Raw genomic sequence first — 27,436 nt, 5'->3', positions numbered from 1 at the left:
TTAAACAAATGTTGGATCCAAATCCAAACAAACGACAGTTGTCGTTGGACTACAAATTGGCTAATTCTCTGGTTACTTATCGTAATACTCCTCATACAACTACTGGTAGAACACCAAGCAGAGTTGTCTCTCAAATGATAGCCACGAACCAGGTTGTTAAAGCTAAAATTGGCATAGTCAGTAGAAGAGAAACAATTGAGACAGAAAGAGAATTATGGTAGAGGTAGAGTAAGAGAGAGAAGTGTGAAATTAAATCAGAAGGTGAGAGTAAAGAACCATCACCATAAATTGTTAAAGTGGTTACCAGGAAGAGTGGTGAAGGTATGTGGTCCTCGCACATATTTGGTCAAGATGTTTGATCAATGGATGGACTAGGTTTGTTCACATTGATCATATTTTACCTACAGATGTGGAAGGAGTTGAAAGTTGGAATGATTTGATTATTTCTGACTTATTACAAGCACCATACCAGTAGTATATCCTATATCAAATATACTAGAAACAAGTCCAAGAGAAAGTCAGAATTTAAGTCTGAGTCCAAGTCAGACAGACAAATAGTCTGAAGTTGTAGCGAGTTCAAATGTAGATCAAGAGTGAGCCCTGGAGGAAAGCTTTCCTCAGGATCAGCCTAGAATAAGTCTAAGTTCAACACCATGTTTGGAAGGTTCTGTTCGAGAGTGAAGCTATCCTCTTCGAAACAGAAAACAAGTGGTTAAGTTTGATTTGTAAATATGGCAAAATAAGTCCATATCTTTTGTTATGTATAACCATGCAAGTTATGTATGATGATTATTTGTTATAATTACTTCTTCATTAAGGAGGGAGAAGTATAATATATAGCTCCACTATTTGCTATTGCTCCACCTATTGGACAACTGTCATAATGCAGCCATTGCTGTAAATACAATAAAGGCATCAGGTGACAGGACACCTGATAAGTTCCTGTGTGAAGAGCCATTTTGTAAAGTCTGTGCTTTGTGATATCATAAAGAATATACCAGGCCAACCTCTTGGGTGGAGTAGATGGACCTGCCCACTGTCCACCGATATACACTCAGCATGAAAATCGACTCCATTATCACTTTACCTCTGAACTTTGGGTTTGAATCCAGCCTAGACTGATGTGATGAAAGGTTAAGGGTTAAAATTGTTCAGGAAGAGTAAGCTGTGCTGTACCTGACCTGTGAGTGTTTCATGTAAAGACTGGATGGAAGCCTGGTTCAGTGATAACACATGTGTTCCATCCCTCACCAATAGAGAAACCCTCCAATTTATGTTGTCCTGAGGAGGCAATGATCTCGGTCTTCATGCTGCACTTTGTAGGGATATTCCTCCAAAATATATTCTGATATTCTGATATAGCAATGTAAGAACATGCTGTAAATCCACAGCAGTGCGGAGAGAATGAAATTCATTCCTCTTGTGTTTACTTCCAGGATCCAATGCCCAACATTTGCGTTTCAACTAACCAGGTGCCGAGCCACAAGCGATTGGCTGATACACCGATTAACGAAATCCTGCCTAAAAGGTCTGGTACTGGCTTTCAATTCTCATTTTGGCAATATTTAAATAGTGATAACTGCTGAAAATAAAAAGTTAATAAAGTACACAATCATTTGCCTAGAAAACGTGCAAGCATTTGCATTATTAGCTTGTTGAAAGTATTTATTTTAATTATGTCTAGTTACATTATTGGTTTATTTTTATATTACTGTAAATCTATTTATTTCATCAGAATGTGATGAATTGCTAAATAATAAGGATGCTTTGCATATAATTCAGCTTTTATACTCTATCCAATGGTAGGTCATTGTGGAATCAATACCAGCACTGTGGTTGATTGTAACAGTGTTGGACAACCACTCTTCCACTCCTCTCCCTGTCCTGGATTTCACTGTGTTCTCCGCTCACCTGTGTATTTGCACAATATGCCAACTACTAATGAAACTGTCATCGATTTAACTCTGTTTAATAAATACAAGTCTTTTTTTCTTTAATATCACTTTAAAATCAATACTAATTGCCATGTATATTAATATCCTGGGTCTAATGGTAATAATATGACCAGGTATTCTTGTATTGGGCTTCACCACACAAAAGCTTTCTGAAGCTCATTTTGCATGTGGTGAAATGCCCATTGTCACATTTATTGTCATTCATTATTGTCTAATTATAAATGTTTACAGACTGCAGACTTCTGTAAATGTATGTGTTCTGAAAGTTTCAAAAGTCTTGTGACACACTACGACAATTATACTAATTCTGACTGTTCCTGGGACTATTTTACAGAAGAAAAAAAAATTCAACCTCTTCTCCCAAAGTATCAGCTGTACACACTCCCAGAACAGGCTGTCCGGTCAAGAAAAAGAGGAAGCCTGTACCAAATCGGCTGAGTGCAGGTCACTTCTCTGCATGGGGGGTAGAAGATGATCAAATCCTATATTATATTCAGGTATACTAGACAATGGTAGCTGATGCAGCATTCAACTGTGCACCTCTCGTGAGGGGACAAGCCTTTCCTTTTGCTCAATTCAGCAGTAGTTTCTGTTTTTCTACGCACCTGTGTTCCAAACCATGAGCTGATCAATTGATTTTTGCAAAATGTGCATTTTACTTAGAAAAATTAATTCCTCCCCATGTATTAAAGAGTATGACAATGGCTATCCTGATGGCTCAGAGATTTAAAACAAAACGTCTGTTTCTTAGCAAGTCAGGCCGGAGAGATCCCATGTTCAATCAGCGGTCTGTGCTGAGTTAGATAATCTCAGCGAGTGCAGCAGTAAGGCCACCACAATTGGCCACAACAGGACAATAATCAGCATTCCCACTGCTTATTGTGGGACAACCAACCCTAAGGGGTGTGGATGCTGAGGGATGTCAAGTGAAGACTGGATCAGACAGAATTTTGCTGCCCTCTACAGTTACGTAGCTCTCTGGTATTTGCTGTTGAGGCTCACACATGAATGAAGTGTAATTGGGCAAAGTATTGGAGGGTCACCACTGCCCAGGGAGTGTTCACTCTTCATCATCATCATTATCATAGGTCCCTTGAACCAGGATGACTTGCTTTCACATGAGTTCACAGATGTTTCAATGAAGGGCTCAATATTCCACTAGTGAGGAAGGCAGTGCCTTAGAAAGAGGAGGCAGAGGAGAGTTTAGAATTTTTTTTTTTAAATTACAAACATTCTTTCAATTTACTTAAAACTTTGATCCTTAAATTTCTGCAAAGTCTAGTTTTAGTACAAATGTTTCAATTCCCATACAGTTTAAATATGAAGAATTTACACAACTCAATTATAAAGACTACAGTTTCCTCTCATGAACTGAAGTCCAAAAATACAAAACTGCTTTCAGTTCTGTTGTAACTGAGAGTAACCCGAGCAATTTCACTGGACCAGCCACATAAATGCCGTGGCTACTAGAGCAATCCAGAGGCTCGATATTCGGCAGCAAATGGCTCACCGCCTAACTCCCCAAAGCCTCTCTACCACAAGACGTAAGTCAGGAGTGTGATGGAATATTCCCCACTTGCCTGGATGGGTGCAGCTGCAAAAATACTCCAGAAGCTCAACACTATCCAGAACTAAGTAGTACGTTTGATCGGCATCCCATCCACCAGCTTAAACATTTACTCCCTCCACCATCAGCACACCGTGGCTGCAGTGTGCATTAACTACAGATGCACTGCAGCAAGTCACGAAGGCTTCTTTGGCAGCACCTCCAAAACCCGTGATCTCCACCATCTAAAAGAACAAGGGCAGCAGGTGCATGGGAACACCATCACCTCCAAGTTACACAACATCCAGACTTGGACATATAGCTCTGTTCTTTTATCATGGAACTCCTCACCTAACAACAGTGCTGTGGGAGTACCTTCACCACATGGACTGCAGAGGTTCAAGAAGTAGACCCACCACCACCTTTTCAATGGCAACTAGGGTTGGACAATATATACCGTCTCTGCCAGTGATTTGCACATCCTGATTTTTTTTAAACCTCAAAGAATCCATATGGTTAGATGAAGTGGAAATTGAAAATTTCAAATTGGTGCAGTTGGGAGTAATCCCAGGCTGGGTTGAGGGTTACTCCTGGGTAGCAGAGCAGAGGCAGTCCTTCCTTATGGATATTGTGGTGCATGGCATGAAAATGTTTAAGAGTATATTTGCAGATGTGTCTCATTTTGCAGTTTGCCTCAATATACATAATACAAACTGAAAGTTTATTCTCGAAAAAATGATTAAATGAACACCTGCAATTCCTTAAATGTGAAAGCAGGGTATGTTGATAAAAACAATTAAATACATTAATACTTAAAAAAGGTAGGAAATATACATCTAACATGGATGAATAAATCTTTTTAAAAAGGAAAAATGTAGCATTTTTAAATAAATTGAAAAGTGTTTTAAAATATTTATGCATGCTTGTTATCAACAGTCCTGCTGTCATAATTTTAAGGAATAACAGGTTTCATTTAAATATTTCTTCTAAACTTTAAATTAGTGATTCATATATTGAGGCAAATTATAAAATGAGATCCCAGTCTACAGATGGTGAACTGAGCAGCTATCCTGTTGGTATTGGACTGAATGTTCGATGTCATGAAATATTAGTCAGATGTGGAGCATACCTGTGAACTTTCACAGTGATGTGCTGAAGGTGAATCTAACAACTGAAGTAGTCCTGATCTGACAGAAGGGCAGTCATTTCATTTCATTCTGTTTCTCCTTCTTTACAGAAAGAGACCCGTGATACCCAATCTGTGGGCACTGCATTTGTTTCAACATCTTGTCAAAAAGGTCAAGTTTATTAAATGACTTTGTGAAATGTCAGGGTGTTTATAAGCTGCATATTATTCCTCAAACTTAATGGGGATAAGGACAATGTGGAATGTTCAGTGTATGCCTTCCTGGACTACAGATGAATCGTTTTGAGCTGCTGTCTTTAATGCATTCCAACTGTATCATTGTGAGTTTAGTGCAAAGTAAATTACTTTATAAAGTGTCTTAAAGGAAAGTGTGGGCTAGTTAGCAGGATCAGTGCTGGTGTGGAACAGTCGCTGTCTGCAACTCTGCTGTTAACCTTTTAAATGGTAACAGGTTTTTATAGAACACCTTGGTAACAGTTACTTGGGATAGAGACAAGAGAGCGATGCAAATGCTCTTGTTGGATCCAGTATACGGAGCTCATTGATGGGTCGAGCTAAATTCCTTTTATTCTTATACTTTTCCAAAGGTGTTTATTAATCTATCTATATCATTTGTATCCTTTCTAATGTATGTTTTGTGCCATTCAGTGCTTTGCTTTTTAATATATACCTTTCAAGCCTGAATTATTTGGCTGAGAGCCACTTTTAAACCACTGGTAGTGTTTAATATTTTGCACTTCAGAATCCTAGGTATCCTCTTGCTCAATTTTTGGTTATTTGTTGAGGCTTTTGGTCTGATTACAATCCTGGGGCGCTGTGGGTGGGGTGGGGGGCGGATTCAGCTAATGACCGTTAGAACCATGAGCATATGTTTACTAGCTGCAGAAAAGGTTACACTCTTGTTGTGAGATTTATATCTTAGTTGATATTGACATCGGCCTCAATATTAACCCCCTTCCCCCCCACAACAGAGGTTGGTGGGGTTGTTCAATATTTAAATATGGGGAACGCGTCCTCAGCCTGCCACGCATCTACTTGCTGCCTTTATTATGGCAGTGGATGTCGGGACGTCCGCGTGTCCCGCCATGGAGAGATGGGACACTTCATTAACATATTTAAAGCAGCCGCCCACAGTGCAATCGGGAGCTTGATTTAAAATTCACTGCTGCTGCTCGGGTTTCCCAGGAGTCGGGAAACTTGGCAGTGAAAGGGAGGTGGGAGCTGCCGGCTTCACAAGGTAAGTGCCTTTTTCAGCACTCCTTGTGGACCAGAAGGAGCAGACCTGCTCCCCCCGGCCCTTCAAGGAAGCCTTCGGTCTCTCTCTGCCCCTTCCCAGTCACCAACCACCCTCTGTATTGCCGGGGACTGTTCCCAAGGGTCCCGAGCTGTAGCCTCCTGCTGCTAATGTACTCTCCCGGCTGCCGGCCAGGCTGTTAGTTTGTCCAGCTTCTGGATGTTCTGGATGGGAAATGCTAGTGAGATCCTGCCGATAAGTTGAGCTGGATATAGAAAGTACAGAGGAGATCTCATAAAGGGAATAAGAAGGGCAAGGAGAGAGTATGAGAATAGATTAGTGGCTAACATAAAAGGGGACTCAAATGTCTTTTATAAACACATAAGTAGTAAAAGGGTAGTGAAAGGAATGGTAGGGCTGATTAGGGACCACAAAGAGATCTTCTCATAGAGGCAGAGGGCATGGCTGAGGTACTAAATGAGTACTTTACACCTGTCTTTACTAGAGAAGAGGATAGAGGATGCTGCCATTGTAGCAATAAAGGAGAAGGATCTGGAATGCATTGCCTGAAACGGTGGTGGAAGTGGATTTAGTCGTAACTTTGAAAAGAGAATTGGATAAATACTTGAAAGGGAAAAAATTACATGGCTATGAGGAAAGAGTAGGGGAGTGGGACTAATTGGATAGCTCTACCAAAGAGTTGGCACAGGCACAATGAGCCGAATGGCCTCCTCATGTGCTTTATCATTCCATGTGACGAGGTCGGGGCGGAGGAGCGATGAGAGATTGTGGAACAACGTGATCGGAGCCCAGGAGAGACATGTGTTCGGGGCTAAGAAGAGGCAAGAGTCCAGGGGCAGCACGGGTCAGCCCACACTGCGATATGTGTGCGCACTAGGTCCATGCAGTAGAGCTGGTCTCCAGTCGTCTTGGTTAATCCTTGCCACTGGACCAAGACCTAGCTCTATCAAGCCCATGTGGTGGCTGGTGTTAAAAAAATCCATCCTTCAATATGCAGTTTGGGACCTGGAATATTAAGCTTTTCATTGAAACACCTTCTTGGCTTAGAAGCAAGTCATCCTCGATACGAGGCGCTGCCTATGATGATGATGAAAGGAGGAGGCAGTAGCGATATTGGGTAGGATAAAAATAGATAAAGAGGAGGTACTTGAAAGTATGACGGTCCTCAAAGTAGAAAAGTCACCCGGACCGGATGGGATGCATCCTAGATTACTGCCGGAAGTAAAGGTGGAAATTGCGGAGGCTCTGGCTACAATCTTCCGATCCTCCTTGGCTAGAGGGTGATGCAAGTGGAGTGGAGGATTGCAAATGCTACAACCATTTAAAAAAAAGAGGGATAATCCTGACAACTACAGAACAGTTAGCCTAACGTTAGTGGTGGGAATCTTTTAGATACAATAATCCGGGACAAAATTAATTAGCATTTGCAAAATACAGACTAAAGGTCAGCACAGATTTGTTAAAAGCAAATTGTGTTTGACCAACTTATTCAGATAGTGCAGTTGATGTTGTGCAGATGGACTTTCAAGAGGTGTTTGACAAAGTACTACATAATAGACTTGTTAGCAAAATTAAAGGAATAACATTAGCCAAGGGACAGAAAGCAGAGAGCAGTGGTGAACCGTTGTTTTTCAGACTGGAGGAAGGCAGGTTCCCTAGTGGTCAGTATTAGGACCACTGCTCTTTTTGATATATATTAATGACTTAGACTTGGCTAAACAGGGCATAGTTTCAAAGTTTGCAGAAGATATGAAACTTGGAAATTTAATAAACAATGAGGAGGATAGTAACAGACTTCAGGAGGACGTACAGACTGGTGAAATGGACAGACACATGGCAGATGAATTTAACATATTTTGATATGATCATACGAACAATGATGGACAGGTAAAGACAATCTGGTCCTTCAAGTCTGTCCCACATAATTACAATACCTTGTGTATCAGAACTTATACACTCCACCCCATCCGAAACCATGCGATGTCCTGGGAGAGGCAAAAAAACAGATAAAAATACCTAGGCCAATTTGGGGGAAAAGAATCTGGTCAATTCCTCTCTGACCCATCTAGGCGATCGAAACTAGTCCAGGAGATCACTCTGGCCATTAAATTTCCTGCAGTACCTATCTTCTGTAAGAGGTGATCTCTGCCGCAGCCAGAAACAAATCCAGCTTTTGCTTGAAGGAATTCAGTGAGTCTGCATCCACCACATGAAACGGCAGCTTGTTCCAGAGGTCCACTATTCTCTGAGAAAAGAATCACCTCCTGACATCTAACTAGATCTAGCCTTACACAACTTAAATTTGTGACCCCAGGTCTTGCCTAACCTATTTAATTGAAATAAACTGTCAACTGGAACACCGCCTATTCCCTTCATCATCTTATAAACCTCAATCATATCCCCCTTAAGTCTACGCTGCTCTAAGGTATAGAGTCCCAACTGTTTTAGCCTATCTTAATAACTAAGATGCTTTAGACTTGGAATTAGTCTAGTGGTCCACTTTTGCACCCTTTCCAGAGCCTCAATATCATCCACCATGTGAGGAGACCAAAACTGAACACAGTATTCCAAGTGCGGCCTGACTAAGGTCTTGTATAAGGGCAAAACAGTATGCCTCGTATTATTCTCAATTGTCTTATGGATACACCCCAACACCCTATTTGCTCTAGCTATTGCTGCACGGCTTTACTCATGTACCTTTAAGGATGTATGCATGAGAATGCCCAAATCTCTTTCTATCTCCACCGTCTTTAACGCCTTTCCCTGGAGGGTGTATGAATGTTGAACATTTGCTCTAACCACATGCGTAACACTGCACTTATCTAAGTTATACATTATTTTCCAGTCTTGAGCCCAATCTCCCAACCCATTAAGATCTGCCCGAATCAGACAAGCCTCTTCTACAGTTCTAGCACTTGCACAGATTTTGGTATCATCTGCAAATTTGCAAATTGTGCCACCAACCCCTGAATCCAGATCATTAATAAAAATAGTAACAGGCAACGGTCCCAACACTGATCCCTGCGGGACACCATTGGTGACCGATCTCCAAACAGATCCAAATCCATCTATAACTACTCTTTACCTGTGTCCTGCCAGCCAGTTTTGAATCCAGCTCAATATATTTCCACTAATACTAGATCTTATAGAGAAGCCTCTTATGTGGTATCTTGTCAAAAGCTTTTTGGAAATCTAAGTAGACAATGTCTACAGGGCTTCCCTCAACCACCAACTTTGTAACTTTTTCAAGTTAGGAAGAATGAGAAGAGGGAATATGAACTAAATGATACAATTTTAAAAGAGGTGCATGAACAGAAACCTGGGGATGCATGAACATAAATCTTTGAAGATGACAAGGCAAACTGAGAAGGCTGTTTTAAAAAAGCATATGAATCCTTGGCTTTATTAATATAGGAATAAAGTACAAAAGCAGGGAAGTTATGCTAAATCTTTATAAAACACTGTTTAGGCCTCAGCAGGAGTATTGTATTCAATTCTAGGCACCACACTTTAGGAAGGATGTCAAGCCTTGGAGAGGATGCAGAAGAGATTTACTAGAATGGTACCAGGGATGAGGGACTTCAGTTATGTGGAGAGACTGGACAAACGGGGATTGTTGCCCTTGGAGCAGGGAAGGTTAAGAGGAGATTTGATAGAGGTGTTCAAAATCATGAATGGTTTTGATAGAGTCAATAAAGAGAAACTGTCCCCAGTGGCAGAAGGGTCAGTAACCAGAGGACATAGATTTAAGGTGATTGGCAAATGAACCAGAGGCAACATGAGAAACCATTTTTTATACAGCGAGTTGTTGTGATCTGGAATGCACTGCCTGAAAGGGTGGTGGAAGCAGATTCATTAGTAACATTCAATAGAGAATTGGATAAATACTTGAAGGGTAACATTTACAGGACTATGCGGAAAGAGCAGGGGAGTGGGATTAATTGGATAGCTCTACCAAAGGGGCCAAATGGCCTCCTTCTGTACTGTATCATTCTCTGAGCACCTCGAGTCTCATCGCCGAGAGCATGCAGAAATCAAGCAGACAGCGGAAAGAGTGTGCGGCAAATCTGCCCCACCCTCTCTTACCCTCAACGACTATCTGTCCCATCTGTGACAGGGACTGTGGCTCTCGTATTGGACTGTTCAGCCACCAAAGGACTCAATTTAAGAGTGCAATCAAGTCTATTCCGAGGGACTGCCTATGATGATGGATGATTCTCTAATTTTGGTAGGACCGCCGCGTCCCCGGCCTTGCCGGGTCCTTTAACCATTTTTAGCCTCTTCCGCTTTCTGCCCATCTGCCCATACATATCAGGGCCATTGTCTTGATTTTAAAGTTGTTATTTTTTGTTTCCATGTCCTTGAACTCATTTTAGAGTTGAGAAGAATCTTGTTGAGTTTTTGGATTTGTACTGAAACTAACGTGGTGTTTCTGGAGTCCTCATTTTGCTTGACGTTTCTAACAACTTTTAAAAAATTTAGCGTGGTGTTCACCCTGGCATGTGAACCTGCTGGATCTTTAATCTGCTCGCCTGCTGACTTTGGGTGGGGTGGAGGGAGGTATACATCTGTGCCTTGACAGTGACCATGTTATAAACCTATCAATATCTGTCATTAAATTGTTCTTCTAACATTGAATAGAGGATGTTTTGAAACCCGTCATTCTCTGTGTTTTTTTAGCACCCAAGTCATCGCAAAGTTGCCAGACTTCCAACAACAACCGTGTAAACCAAAAGAATAAATACACCATCTCCCCACTTAAAGTGATCCAGAGGAACAAGAAGCATAAGCACTTTGCAAACAGGATGAAGACTAATTCAAAAACAAACCGAAGGATTTTGTTTAATTCTCACTTCAGTAAAAGGCTAGTCAGCATGCCCGAGCCCAGTTTGCCCAGAGGATCCAATATCTGTGATAAGAAAAATCCTCCCAATTCATCAGAGATATGGACGTGTGATACATGTTTGATATCAAATAAAGCTACAGAGGTGACATGTCGGGGCTGTGAAACACTGAAATGTGGAGTTGGACTGAAAAGACAATGGATCCCAGCAGCTGATGAGAGCTTAGGCACAAGTTGTAAAGGGATCCAGTCAAACGGTAAACATTGATACCGAGAATTTCTTGTTCGGTAGATGCAAAGGAGAAAATTGCACTGCGGCCCGTCCGTGGGCGGTAGCCTTCCGGGCCTGGGTCAGTTAACGCCTGGGTCGGATGTCCTGCCCCCGCCACTGAATTGCCCTTTGCACCTCTCTAACGAGGCAGAGCGCGTCCCACCGGGTGGTGAGGGGCTGGCACAATGATGATGTCATTGGCGGGTCTGCACCGGCCCAGGGCACAGTGTAAACTCCAAAACATCCCCCAAATCTCGGGGGCAATTTTGCACCAGGAACTATCGGCACACGCCCCCGGGCGAAAAGGCAATTATGCCCCATTAGCGCCTGCTAGCAGCACAAACAGGGCACAAATAAAGGGGCAATTTCAGCCCCAAATAGTTTTCTCAAAATAGTGGAGTTAATAGACACGCCCTTCTACTTTAACGTTGCTAATTAATCAGCCTTAAAAATGAAAGTGTCTAAATTGGGTCGTGTCATGCCCGTTTTTTAGGAGCTATGTGGCTCAATAAGATTGAAAATGGGGTCCAAGGTGCGCGTACACCCTTCCGAGGGGAAGTGCACAGGATGCCATCTTGTTAAAGGGATTTATACATGTGTGCCTAAAGACTGCCAGCATCATGCAGAGCTAAAAGACGATGACACAAATTGGTGTGTAATGCTGATTTGAAACCACTGCTAGCATTTTCCAACTCACCACTCCAGCCAACTCCCTGTCTTAACCTTGCACGGCTGAACATGATGTTAAATGGAATGAACAACCCCACCATCAGTGCTATTTAATGGGATTGTGAACTACTTACAGGTTAGTTGCTGGATTATTTCTTCTGGCTGCTGGTGCAATTGTATGCATTTTTGGAGGTTTCCTATACGTGGCTAAAGTTTGAATAGTCTACAGGGAGTGGTCTGGCTGATGCTGAAATATCTTAATCATATCAAATATTGTGCTGAAAGAAGTTTTTTCTTGATTTGTCTACTTGGATGAGATAGACATTTACTTGGAGCATCCTCAAAATAATGTCAAAGTTACACATAGTGTCATCTATTGTGTATATTAATGGCAAAGTTCATACACTTCATTCAAAATCAGAGCAGTTCATTTTATAGCATTATTGAAAACATCAATTGGAGCCACACAAATGCATCTTGTCACACTTAGTAATGTAATCTTACACAAAGTCTGTGGATCCACACTTTTAATGCACAAGGTTTCTATGCTGTACCGTGATGTAAGGGTGGATCCTCACTGATGCAGCATTCAAGTGCTGTCAGAGGTACACTTTGAAAGGTCTGTTGTAACTTCTACAATGTGTAGTGTTTGACTGAGGAGTGAATGTTGATGGATAATGTAAATCAGCTCTTAAATCAGGACAAATCTTATTGAAAGCTGAACATAACTGCAATGCTAAAATAGTGATAACCTCACATTGATGTTTGTGTGTGGAAATCATGGTCAAATTTCTGAGAAAACCTACTGAATCCATTACTTCTTATTTACAGAAATGAGCATCGACATGTGCGACGGGGTGGCTAACAGTACAGAAGCAATGCCTCAGATGACCAATGTAGCAGAGATGCCTACATCCTTGGAGACCTTCTCCACTTTTGCCACGACTGATGTAATTTGCTCTGTCCCACAAACGGACTCTTCAACTGGCGCTTCAATCATTAGTTCAGAAGAAAGAATGACAGTGGAACTTCTTCCAAGTGACACAGCGTGTGCAACCATTCTCTTACCCGCTGCAATAAACCCTGCCGCCTGGTTGTTATCTGTATCTGTTGGAACTGGGCCTGATGAGCAATTGGCTGGCACTACATCATTTCCTGCAAAGCCAATACAACAGGGTGTCCCTTCAGGAAGGGAGGAACAAAGAATAGGTTTCAGAGAGGATAGAGATTCCGTAGTTCCAGGTGTGTGAAATTTTATTTCATGGCTCAGCTATATTTCAATTGATGTTGATGATTAATAACTAATTTTTCTAATTCTTGTAAGAGTTCTCTCTTAAACAACAATTCAGCAATTCCCCTTAAAGGACCATTCTTGGTGTACTGGAGAAAGAGTTATAGAGAAGCAGTGATAGTAACAGTTCGAGCTGACCTACCTACCTACTTTAAAAGATAGAAACCGACTGCATGTCCACTGGGACTTTTCAGTAACTTTCATTTTGGATTTGAAATGATACAGGGCCCCGCCCGTCCAAGTGCCGCCCAAAGGACCGCCGATGGCCACCGAGGTACCTGATGGTACTTTGGGCGGGGTTTTCATCAAAAAGGTCCCTCGAAGGTCGGCGGGCGGCAAGTGAGGGGCTTACGCTGCCAATCTGGGTGGCAGCCGGCGGGAGCTCTCATTCTCGGTGGCAAAGGCGCCCAAGTGCCGCCGAGGATGGAGTCGGGCCCAGCGAGAGTCGAAGTCCTGCAACGAAAAAGCATTGGAAAAAAAACCAACGGGACACCTTCAGGGGACCCCAATCAGATAAGTCGCTGTGAAAAAAAATATTAAAAAAATAATTACCAACCTTTTTTTGAAGGTCTTCATACTCACCGTCGGGGACAGACCAGCCTTCTCGCAACGGTCCGACCCCGTTCTGGCGCCGACTCCCGCCCGCATTAGTATGGCATCTCGGCGGGCAGGAGTCCACTCACGCCACTCGGCCATCCGCTGACGTCAGCGGGCGGTTCCTGGTGGTTCTCCCCTCACACCCGCTCCAGCCCAAATCAAAAGTGGCACTGGGCACAACTCAAGGAGGAATGTCGGCGGCAGTGGGCGGTAAAACCATCAAATTCGGGCCCACAGTCTTCATGTAAAACTTGTGTCTCTTACTTGTTTAAACTATAAAAATAGCTTCGTTGACCAGTTTCAGTGAATTCTACCAGCTGCCATCTTGGTTCTGAGCAATCTATTTCAATATTGCAATTTTGTTTTTGGATTGTATGTTATTTAACAACAATGCTCTCACCATTTGCTACTCTATAATCCCAATTAAACCCCACCCCCACCCCATGACCAACAAAAATGGGGCATGCGGGGAGTTTAAGTGAGGGCAGAGCACTGTTTAACCCACGCTCTGTCCCCGCCCCTCCTGCCACCAATTTAACTCCTGGGTTTCTGGAGATGTCGAAGGCACTCGCCACAGGCAGGCAAGGGACTCCTATGATGCAAATAGGACATGGACACGATTTAAACTCGCAGTGACGTGTGTCTCAACTATTTCCAAATACTCCAAATAAACCTGGCAGCAAAGAGGACTTGGGGTGAGAAGAGGCCCAGGAAGTAAGTTTCCTTTTGTTATATCTGGTTGTGGTTTCCTCGTGGAGGAGGAGTGCTCCTCCATGTACAGACTCCCTCACCGTGCTGATACATCTCCTTCCCAGTAATTCCAGGGGTTTTGTGGCACTCACTTTGCAATATATTAATCCAGGCTCCACAGGGAAACCTTGGGCCTTCCCTGCCCTGGGCTTACCCCCATCCACTGATTGCAATGTCCTCCCGAGTCAAAAACTCTGCTGACACTCACTGCCTTGTCTCACAACTGAATAATAATCAATTCAGGGAGGTGTTCGAGGGCATTCGTGGAACTATAATATAACAAAGAGTCGGTGCTATCAGAAGAGGAGGAGAGGAGAAAATTGGCAAAAATAAGAATGGGAACATGAATTAAAGTTTCTTACATGCTGCACATCAAACAACTACTGATTGGAGATGTGTGTCGATCTTGCAGGTTAAAAACAGGCATCTTTAGGACACCGATAGCACATGTCAAAAATTTCCATCCATTAATTTAAGTGTTGAAGGCTTTGATGCTCTTTCTAAAGTAAAATCTGTTGTGTATCTAACTTGTGGTGGCTCAGCAGATCAAAAAATAAATTGGTATCCTTTTAAACAAGAATGCAACTCTTGTGGCACAGATTAGCCGTTAAATCAAAATTTCAGTGTAAAACAAACTATAATTGTTGCATGCAAGCTACAAAGAGAGAAAATAACTAGTGTAGGAGGCAACTCATCAGATGGGAACTGAGAGAACCTTTGAAGCTGATCTTTTAATTAGAATCTAAATTTGTAACTTCACCTTCTCCTATTTTGTAACTCTTGTCAAACCATGCAAAGCTGTTACATAACCTAGCCTCTGATAATTATTTTCTGTCCATAAGTAATATATCAGTTTATTGAAAAATTAAGAATTTCCCCATCTCTGTGCAGATAAAATTGCAGCAAATAAATCCTGCAGAATCCAAGATTCATCGGCCTCAAGATCTTTCCCGTGTGTTTTTGGCCCGCTTCCTATCTACACGACAAGCAACACTACAGTACCATCTATGTTTAATGTCCCTGTATCAACCATGACCACAAGAGTCTCCAGTGCACCATTTCAGATGGATCCTTTTCTCCTTGGATGCTCTCACGAAACAAGCAACAGCAACATTAGTTCTGGAATGTTTGAACCATCTGGCACCTGCCCTTCAGTCTTTGGACAGAGAAGCTCAGCTCTGACTAATTCCCCATTTAACACTGGAGTGACTAACACTGGCATCACTGCTAATCCTTCATCGTTTCCACTTATTGGTAAGAACTGTGCTGTTAAAGTTTTGATAATTTTCTGGCAAGTAGCTTTTCTTAAATCCTTTGGAGTTGAATTTATGTGGGGGGTTCTTCCGATTCCCTGTTTTAACTTTGGTGTGAGGTCAGAAAAAAAAACACTTAAAAGAATATTCAAAGGTAGAGGCTTAACTTTAATGAAATTTAACACAGTTCACCACAGAAGGATTATGCATGGTTGCCAATACCTAAATCAGATCATTATTACATTGCTGTTTGTGGGACCTTGCTGTGCACAAATTGGCTGCCGTGTTTCCTACATTCCCACAGTGCACTTTGGGACATCTTGAGGTCATGAAATGTGCTATATAAATGCAAGTTGTTTCATAGAAAAATAGAAAATAGGTGCAGGAGTAGGCCATTCGGCCCTTCGAGCCTGCACCACCATTCAATATGATCATGGCTGATCATGCAACTTCAGTACCCCATTCCTGCTTTCTCTCCATACCCCTTGATCCCTTTAACCGTAAGGGCCAAAGATGATTGCAGTTTGAAAAATGCTGCACACTACTCTCTCACGTGTCCTTCAACAAACTTTCTCTGTCAAATATCTGTCCAGTTCAATCTCCCAAATCAATCCTTGCCACTGCCCCCCTCAATGGATATATGGAACAGTGCACTGGGCTCTTTAAATCTAAACTGAGTCAATAGGATTACATCTAGGAGTGATCTTGTTTCATTTGGTTTTAATAGCATCATTAACAATAGACACATAACTTTTCTGTTTATTAAGTGCTCAAATATGCCATCTAAATAGTTTGAAATATTCAAATACATTTAAATAATGTGTTGAAAATTAATTTGATTAACAAATAGCCTAATAGTGTTTTGCATAATGACATTTTCTGGAATAAAGCTTGAATAAGGCAATGTTTATTCTTAATCTCATTGCAGGGTCTGGTTTTCAATTCTCTGGTAATATGGTTCCAACTTCTAATTTGGATTGTCCAATCTTTCGATTTGGAGCAAATGGCAACAATCAGCTAATTTCACAAGGACCGTTCAATTTTGCACCTGTCTCCACCACTGGGTAAGTTCAGTGAGTTAACACTTCACTTTGCTGATTGTCCCATTCTCAACACTACAGAAATGCATCTCTGCTACATTTAGGAAGAGTTTTGACTTGCCACATTACAAATGTTCAATTGCCCAATTGACATTGGACATACAGAAAGAATCAAAGGTCTCCAAATTTGGAAAAAAAAATTCATGTCATTATTAATATTCTACCATAGTAGGTGTTACTAAAAGAATCATAGAATAGTACAGTACAGAAGGAGGACATTCGGCCTATCGAGTTTTTGTTGGTTCTTTCGAAGATCAATTCAGTTAGTCTGACTCTACACTCTTTCCCCATATCATGTCATTTTTCTCCTTCAAGTATTTATCCAATTCCCTTTTGAAGACTACTATTGAATTTGTATCCACCACCCTATCAGGCAGTGCATTCCAAATCCTAACCATCTGTTGCGTAAAAATGTTTTTCCTCATATCGCCTCTGGTTCTTTTGCCAATTACCTTAACTCCATGCCCTCTGGTTTTGACCCTTCATCCAATGGAAACAATTTCTCTTTATTTAAACTATCTAAACCATTCATGATTTTAAACACCTCTGTCAAATTTCCTCTCTGCTCTAAGGAGAACAACCCCAGCTTCTCCAATCCAACCATGTAACTGTAATCCCTCATCCCTGGAACGATTCTAGTAAATCTCTTCTGCACCCTTTCCAAAGCCTTCATGCCCTTCCTAAAGTCTGGTGCCCAGATAGGGACACAATACTCCAGCTGGGGCTGAACTAGTGTTTTATGTAGGTTTAGCATAACTTCCTGGCCTTCGTACTCTGATGCCACTATTTATAAAGCCCAGAATCCCATATGCTTTAGTAACTGCTCTGTTAACCTGACCTGCCATCTTCAAAGATTTATGCATAAACACCCCTATTTCTTTCTGTTCTTGCACCTCCTTTAAAATTGTACCATTTAGCATGTTTTGCTACATTCAAGGCACTATATAAATGCAACTTTTTGTTGTTGTATTGGCTCTTCTCATTCTTCCTACCAAAATGTATTATCTCTCACTTTTCTGCGTTGAATTTCATCTGACATGTGTCTGCCTATTCCACCAGCCTGCCTATGTCCTCTTGAAGTCAATTACTATCTTCCTCACTGTTTACTGCACTTCCAAGCTTCATGTCACATGCAATTTTTGAAATTGTGCCTTGTACCCCTAAGTCCGGTGGCTAGACTTTCCACTTTTGTGCAGATCGGCCAAAAATGGGCATTATTTCCAGCGCATGTGGTAAAAATGGATTTTGAGATCGCCGGATTATCGCCCATTTTCAAAACCCTAACTTTCCATTCTTGAAAATGGGCATTACCGCGAGCGATCTGAAGTGGGCGTTAGCATAAAAAATTTTTGACCTTCTGCCGTAAAGTGTCACCAACCATAGCAACAGCATGGCAACGCTCGTTTCCTGTATTTCGGGAGTTCAGGGGTCATCATTACATATGCAGAAGAGGAGACAGAGAGAGAGGGAGCAGAGAGGGACTAAACGCATGTGTGGGTGTGGTGTGTGCTTCTTTCGCTGTTGTGGGAGGCACGAGGGAGATTCACCAGCAGCAAAAAGCCTACTAAGCACAAAGAAGGTAGTTGGCACCGAGTTTTTGTGGAAAAAATAATACTTAACATGGAAGGGATGGAGGAGGCAACCCAGCACGCTGTGGACACTGAGGACGCTGGCGAAAGCAGTGAGCTGGGAGAGGAACAATTGGGAGGACGGAAAAGAGCAAGGAGGTTCTCGGATGAGGCAAATGCCTCCCTCATGCAGGAGGTCAAGTCACGCTGGGGTCAATTGACCCAGGGAGGGCATGGGAAGCCCACCGCAAAGGCCTACCAGAAGATATGGACCGAGGTGGTGTCGTCGGCGACCAACGAGGTCCGTGAGGACAACCAATGCTGCAAGCGATAGAACAACCTTGTCGGATCCGCCAGCGCAAGTATTACATTTATTTACATGTACTTATATATTTATATAATTGGAATGAGTGATTAAAATCAGATGTGATGTCTTGCACTTACACCGGAAGGTTGCACTCAAACCCTGCAGTCACGGTGTACGTCTTTAGGTAAAGAATGATAATTTCATTATGATTGTCATGTATGTACTTTTGGGATCACTAACCACTAGATGGCGTCACTGTTGGAGGCCATTGGACTACACGCACGTGTGTGCAGCCCAAGTATAAAAGGCCAGCCATTTTGTACATTAGTCACTTTGGGCCTTAATAAAGCAGAGCCAAGATCATATCCCTTGGAGTTAAACAGTACTCAGTCTAACAGTTATTGCATACACAACATTTGGCGACGAGGCAACAAGAACCTTTGCATGCAAAAATGAGCACAATTGGATTGTTGGAGTGATTTGTAGAAGGAGAAGATTGGGCAGACTTTGTGAGCCGTTTGAGCCAGTTCTTCGTGGCCAACAAAATGGAGGGGGTTGGCAATGCAGATCGGTGCCGGGTGGTGTTTCTCACGATTTGCGGTCCAAAAATTTATGGTCTGATAAAGAATCTACTCCTGCCTTTGAGTCCAACAGAGAAGATGTATGAAGAATTGTGTACACTGGTACAGGACCACCTTAAGCCAGACGAAGGCATGATCATCTCGAGATACAAATTTTACACGCACGTTCGCTCAGAGGGCGGCGGAATTCATTGCCAACCTGAGACATCTAGCGGGACCATGTAAGTTCAGGGTTGTGTTGGCAGACATGCGTCGGGACTTCTTTGTAATCGGCATCAACCACCAGGTGATCCTGCGTAAACTACTGGCGGTGGAGACGTTGGACTTGAACAGGGCCATCATGATCACTCAGTTATGCATGATGATGGATAGAAGTCTAAAGCAGATATCAGTGAAAAATCGAAACTCGGCAAGTACTGTAAATATGATTGATTCGACGTTTGGCAAAGCGGAACATGGCAGAGCCTATCCGACTGTGTACGCGCAACCTGTGGCTGCCCAAAGTCCACCAGCAGGAATGCATCCGATTTCTTCGTGTTGGCGTTGTGGGGGAAATCACCGGCACCAGCAGTGTTGATTTAAGCAATATAGTTGCAAAGGCTGTGTGAGAGTGGGGCATCTCTAGCGCAAGTGTCCGCAGATGCGCAAGCGTGCTGCGACACACCATGTGGAGGATGATGGTCAGGCTAGCGCGGATCCGGATACACAATCCGAGATACCAGAGGAGGAAGTGTATGGACTGTACTCGTTCCTAACTAAGAGCAAACCGATAATGATCAACGTGAAATTTAATGGGGTGCCGGTATCGATGGAACGGGACACGGGAGCGAGTCAATCGATAATGAGCCAGAGGGCATTTGACAAGCTGTGGGATACTAAGGCTGTGAGGCCCAGACTGAGTCCAGTCAATTCCAAGTTGCGCACTCAAAGAACTCATAACAGTGATTGGCAGTACCACAATTAAAATGTTGTATGACGATGCAGTTCATGAGTTACCGCTATGGATTTTCCCAGGCAATGGCCCAAAGCTGTTCGTCAGGAACTGTATTGAAAAAATCAGATGCGATTGGAACGACATCAAGGCATTGTCGTCGGAGAAAGATACGTGCCCAAATACTGAGCAAGTTCCCCTCGCTGTTCGTACCAGGCATCGGCAACTTCATGGGAGGCAAATTGCAGATCCATGTGGACTCAGATGCAAAACTCATCTGTCAAAAAGCTCAGGCAGTTCCGTATATGATGAGGGAGAAGGTCGAAATCGAACTGGACAGACTCCAGAGTGAAGGGATCATATCACCGGTTGAATTTAATGAATGGGCCAGCCCCATTGTTCCTGTGCTGAAAAGTGATGGCACAATCAGAATCTGTGGAGACTACAAGGCTACGATCAACAAGGTTTCGAACAGTATCAGTATCCATTACTGAAGGCTGATGACTTGTATGTAACGCTAACCAGGGGGAAGTCATTTACCAAACTGGACTTGACATCGGCCGACATGACACAGGAGCTGGTCGAGGCATTGAAGAGACTTACGTGCATTAACATGCATAAAGGACTGTTTATTTATCACAGGTGCCCTTTGGAATTCGCTCAGCTGCAGCAATATTTCAGAGGAACATGGAGAGTCTACTGAAGTCCATTCCCAGAACCGTCGTGTTCCAAGATGACATCCTGATCACAGGTCGTGACTCCGAGGAACATCTGAACAACTTGGAAGAGATTCTACATCATCTGGACAAAGTGGGACTCAGACTGAAACGCTCGAAGTGCGTCTTCATGGCGCCAGAGGTCGAATTCCTGGGGAGGAAAATTGCTGCTGATGGCATCAGGCCCACGGACGCGAAAACCAAGACCATCAAAAATGCATCCAAGCTGCAGAATGTGACGGAACTATGTTCGTTCCTGGGTCTACTCAACTATTTAGGTAACGTCCTACCTAAATTGAGCACCTTATTAGAACCACTGCTCATGCTACTAAGAAAAGGCGACAACTGGGTGTGGGGTGTGTCTCAAGACAGAGCTTTTGAGAAAGCCACTAATCTGCTTTGCTCTTACAAGCTGCTGGTACATTATGACCCAGGTAAATGTTTAGTATTGGCCTGTGAGCCTTCGTCATATGGAATTGGTTGCGTACTCCAACAATGAGTCGTAAACTTCAACCAGTCGTGTATGCTTCAAAAAGTTTGTCTAAAGCGGAAAGAGCCTACAGCATAGTAGAGAAAGAAGCACTAGCCTGTGTGTATGGGGTTAAAAAGATGCATCAGTACCTGTTTGGTCTTCAGGTTGAACTGGAGACAGATCACATGCCGCTCATGTCACTGTTCTCTGAAAACAAAGGTATCCATACCAATGCTTCATCCCGCATCCAGAGATGGGTGCTGACATTATCCGCTTATGATTATGTCATTCACCATAGATTTGGCACCAAGAATTGTGCCGATGCTTTGAGCCGTCTGCCGTTGCCCACACCGGAGGTGGAAATGCCACAACCTGCAGACCTATTGTTAGTATTGGATGCTTTTGAGAGTGAACGAACCCCTGTCAAGGCTCAACAAGTTAAGATCTGGACCAGCCAGAACCCGATTTTATCGGTGGTGAAGAGTTGCATCCACAAAGGTGATTGGTCTGCCATACCCAAGCAAATGTGTGAGGAGACAAAACCTTACATTCATCGCAAAGCCGAACTGTCTATTCAGTCGAATTGTACACTGTGGGGCAATTGTGTTGTTATCCCAAGAAAGGGAGAGAGAAATTTGTACGTGAGCTACATAGCACACATCCCGGCATTGTAATGATGAAAGCCATCGCCAGGTCTCATGTATGGTGGCTGGGAATTGACTCTGAGCTGGAATCATGTGTGCAGCTCAGCAAAGCACCTGTGGAATCGCCGCTGAGCCTGTGGTCGTGGCCATCCAAACCATGGTCCAGGATCCACATAGACTTTGCAGGTCCCTTCCTGGAGAAGATGTTTTTAGTTGTGGTGGATGCATATTCGAAGTGGATAGAGTGTATAATCATGTCATCCAGCACATCCACAGTTACCATTGAGAATCTCAGTGTCATGTTCACGACACATGGTCTGCCTGACATCGTTGTTAGCAACAACGGATCGTGCTTCACCAGTCAGGAGTTTCAAGAGTTCATGAAACTCAATGGTATCAAACATGTAAGGTCAGTACCGTTCAAATTTGCATCCAATGGACAAGCAGAACGTGCTGTCCAAATCATGAAGCGAGTAACCCAAGGGGTCACTGCAGACCCGCCTGTCATGCATACTGCTTAGTTACAGGACAAGACCATACTTGCTTACCGGGGTCTCACCTGCTGAACAAATGATGAAGAGAGGTCTTAAGACCAAGCTATCTTTTGGACACCCTGACTTGAATAATCATGTTGAATATAGATGACAGAGTCAGCAAGGATATCACGATCGCGCAGCTTTGTCACGCGATATTTCTGTAAATAATCCTATATATGTTCTGAATTATGGTCAGGGTCCCAAGTGGATCATTGGTACTGTCATGGCCAAGGAGGGCAACAGAGTATTTATTGTCAAGCTCAAAAATGGGCAAACATGCAGGAAACATATGGATCAGACAAAGCTGCGGCACACAGACGAACTGGAACAGTCGGAGGAAGAGACAATCGACGACCAACCAACCTACCCCCAGTCATCAGAGGACTCAGTGGTCATCAGTGAATCGGGACTTTCAATCACTGACATGTTCAATGAAAATGGACTTTCAATCCCTGACATGGCCATTGCCACTCCCACCAGGTCAGCCACCCAGCCACCAGTCACAACAGACTCTGAACACTCACCCAAGGCTGGAGTTGAACTGAGACGGTCAACCTGGGAGCGTAAAACACTGGACCATCTCAAGTGGTAAAAGACTGTGTTAATAACTCAGAGGGGGGGGTATGGTCATGCGTGTACTTTTGGGATCACTAGCCACTAGATGGCGTCACTGTTGGAGGCCATTGGGCTGCACGCACGTGTGTGCAGCCCAAGTATAAAAGGCCAGTCATTTTGTATATTAGTCACTTTGGGCCTTAATAAAGCAGAGCCAAGGTCATACCTCTTGGAGTTAAATAGTACTCAGTCTAACAGTTATTGCATACACAACAATAATCATGATTACACCTGTCGGTTATGTGTTGTATCAGTCTCTGTGACAGTACCTAGTTATGATATCATGCAATGATTACCTTTTACAGAAGAAGCTTTCGAGGAATAGGGCCGAGCAGAGGCGAACGGGTGGCGGCCCACCAGTCATCACCGACTTCACCGACATCGAGGAGTGGGTGCTGGCACTAGTGGGGACCCACTTCCGGTCGGTCACGCAAGCAGCAACAGAACCTGATGTGATGCCACGTGAGTAAAGTATACACCATTGCGTGATGTAAAGTCAATAGATGCCACACCCACTCATATCTGACCAATATTATATGAGAGATGAATCATAAAATTCTTTTCTAAATAATGATGTCCTCATGAGAATCATTACAATGCAGAATTTGGTGATGGTCATGAAATGTGATGTCTGTGATGATTTTGATAGCGGAGTTGCTTTTGTTGTGCATATGCTGTGTGTAGTGCTGGACTCACCTTGTGACCCAAACACCCCCTTCTCCTCTAATAACCTATTTATGTTTTGCAGCTCAGCCAGCAGCGCGGCCCAATGCAAGAACACTGAGTCCAGAAGGTGGGGGCACGGGGCCAGACTCGCCGGATGATCCTCCATCTGGTGCTGAGGAGCCCCGATTCTCGCCCGTGCATCTGCTGGGTCCCTTTTCACTGGATGACAGTGCCGACTTCGAGGAGCCTGCATCCCCAGCCTCCATAATCCATTCGACGCCAATGACATCTAGTGCTCCTGTGGCCATTCCCACATCCACCGTGGAGGTACCGGGCCCAAGCACCTTTCCACAGGGCACCCCAAGTGTCTCCAGGACGGTGCCGACCAAGCGGAGGTTGGTTCGACGTGGCAGGTCTGCTCCACGAGCGGCAGATCTGAGCGGGGAGATGGTACACTTGTCCAGGAGTGTTGACATAGGTCAGCAGATCCAACAGACAATGGGAGGCATATCCCTCCAGCTGGCCACCATGACGGAGTATGTGCCGCGGATGGCGGAGGCCCTGGAGCTGATAGCTAGAAACACTGGTGGCAGAGGCCTCCCAGTGGCCCCGGAGCGTGGCACTGCACCCCAAGGTGCCGCACCCCCATTGCCAATGACACATGAGAGTCTGGAGGAAGATCTTGCTTCTGGCCCAGAGGACGTTCCCACCTTGGGACCGTCTTCTCCCGTATCCGTCTAAGCAGCGGTTCTGCCGTCATCCCCCCCAATGAAGCAGCACCTGAGGAGTTCCTCGGCCAGGCGGTTTGGAGTCAGGAGGGGAAGGGGAGGGGGTCGAACTGGGGAGGAGAAGCTGGGGGGTGGGGGGGGCGGGGGGGGGGGCGGAGGAAAGTGAGGTGCATGGCCGTGGGTGTTGTCTTGGTCATATTTTTATGTTATTGGTGCTATTTTGGTGGGAGGGTCAGGGGAAGGGGCGAGGGGGCTATCTTGCTGGTTTGCATTTGTGTTCTGTGTTGCTGGAAATGGCTAACCAATTGAATGATATAAATGTGATCAATTTGTTGTGGGGTGGGGTGGGGCGGGGGTGGGGTGGGGTGTTTTTTACAGTTATAATTATGATTTCACACAAATGGTCGGATTAAATGTTTTTTTATTTAACATAACCTTATTGCGCATTGTCTCAGATAGCTGCACCATTACACACTGGTGATTCCTTAACATGAAAGGGTATAATTACACTTAGCTTGAATCAACGTAAACTTTAACTGTCACCAAGGTCATGCACACCATTGATGTATGACCTGCACACCCAACAGTATTGCAACTTTATAAATAACAGCTATGTTCTTTCAAGCAAAGCACTAATTTATGAGCTGCTGAAGTAAGACTCTTGCAGCAATGTAGCCACCACGGGCCCTTTCCTGTGGTCTAGAGGGGGGGCGAGGGCAAGGTTTCAGCATCTGGCCTGAGGTCAGCATCTACCTCCTCGTCCTCTTCTTCCTCTCTTTCCTGAGGTAGCCAATTTGTGCAGCATTGAGCACACCACCACGAATTGAGCTACCTGCTCAGGGTGGTATTGGAGCTCTCCTCCTGAGTGGTCCAGGCATCTAAAGCGCTGCTGAAGCACTCCAATGGTTTTCTCGACAATATTACGAGTGGTTCTGTGGCTCTCGTTGTATCGCTTCTCGGCTTCGGTGTGGGTGTCACGCGGGGGGGGGGGGGGGGCATCAGCCAGGTGGAGAGGCCATATCCTTTATCACCAAGCATCCAGCATTGACCTTGTGGCTGACTGGTAAACATGTCAGATACAGTGCTCTCACGCAGGATGTGAGCATCATGGATCCTGCCCGAAAATTTGGCATTCACTGCCATAATTATTTGCTGGTTGTCGACAACGAGTTGCACATTCAGGGAGTGGAATCCCTTGCGGGTTCCTAAAAACTTCTGCATCCTGAAAAGGTGCCCGCATCACGATGTGCGTACAGTCTATTGCTCCCTGCACCTTGGGAAAGTTAGCCATTCAGTAGAATCCTAAAGCCCTCTCAGTCTGAGCCTCCCTGGTCATGCGGAAGCTGATGACATCCATCCTGCGTGAGTAAAGAGCTTCAGTGACCTGTCTAATGTAGCAATGTGTGGCATGCTGAGATATAGCGCAAATATCGCCAGCTGAGGCCTGATAGGAATCCGACGCATAGAACGAAGGTGTCACAGTGACCTTGATCTCGACGAACAATGCGGCCCTGATGGTGCTGGCAGGCTGCAGATCTCCCCTGATGAGCTGGCATATCTCACTGATAACCTCTTTGTGGAAGCGCAGTCTCCTAAGGCAGGTGTTAACGGACAAGTTGAGGTAAGACCGCTTCTCCCTGTAAGTGCGGGGGGTGTAAGGGCTTGTCCTCCTCATCAGTCTGGCACGTCTTAGAATGTTGTCGAATATATCTTCTGCCATCTTGAGTCTGCAGCATGTGCGTACTCATCAAGACAGACTGTGAAATGACAGGCCTCATTCCAATAACTATCAGTATTATACTGATTGTTTACAAACAATAAATGTCCCCATTAAGACACCTGAAGTAAATTCCAATCATCCACAGTATGAAAAGATGTTTGTTCAGATGTCCACATCACCTTAAAAGACCTCCAGAGTACATCCAAACTCCCCCGAAGTTGAAGCAGAGCAGTCTTTTAAATGAACCGACCTGCGATTTAGAAAATGGCTTCCATACTGCTGTGATTAGTTCAGGTGAGAGCAACTTTTTCACAGCAGTTTTTTCGGCAAGCGATATTTTCGGCGAGATGTGTGCGACAAGACGAAAGTAACGCTGGGCGATATTATCAGTGTTGGTTTCGCCCATTCTGATCTTTCCGCCCAAAAAAAGAGGGTGGGTGGTATTTTTTTTATCGGCATTACGTACATGCCAAAAGTAACGCTCGACGATAAGTGACCGAGTAATGGTCGTTAGTTTCCATTTTGTGGCTAAATGGGCGCTATATGGGCGTTACGCCTCATTTCAGCGTTAAAATGGATGTTAAGTGGGCGGTATGCATGCAAAAATAATGGCAAATCTAGCCCCAAGTCATTAATGTATATCAAAAACAGCAGTGAAACTAGTATTGAAACTTGGGGATCTCCACTATATACCTGCCTCCAATCCGAAAAATAGCCATTCACCACAAATCTCTGTTGGGAAACACTAGTGGGAGTTGTGTACAGACCACCAAACAGCAGTAGTGAGGTTGGGGACAGCATCAAACAAGAAATTAGAGATGCGTGCAATAAAGATACAGCAGTTATCATGGGCGATTTTAATCCACATATCGATTGGGCTAACCAAACTGGTAACAATACAGTGAAAAAGGATTTCCTGGAGTGTATTAGAGATGGTTTTCGAGACCAATATGTCGAGGAAGCAACTAGAGGGCTGGCCATCCTCGACTGGGTGATGTGTAGTGAGAAAGGACTAATTAGCAATCCTTTTGTGAGAGGCCCCTTGGGGAAGAGTGACCATAATATGATAGAATTCTTTATTAAGATGGAGAGTGACACAGTTAATTCAGAGACGAGAGTCCTGAACTTAAGGAAAGGTAACTTCGATGGCATGAGACGTGAATTGGCTAGAATAGACTGGCGAATGATACTTAAAGGGTTGATGGTGGATAGGCAATGGCAAACATTTAAAGATCACATGGATGAACTTCAACAATTGTACTTCCCTGTTTGGAA

This window comes from Pristiophorus japonicus, chromosome 7 (genome assembly GCF_044704955.1).
Source record: "Pristiophorus japonicus isolate sPriJap1 chromosome 7, sPriJap1.hap1, whole genome shotgun sequence".
Classification (NCBI taxonomy): Eukaryota; Metazoa; Chordata; class Chondrichthyes; family Pristiophoridae; genus Pristiophorus; species Pristiophorus japonicus.
Note: the sequence above shows the minus strand (reverse complement) of the source record.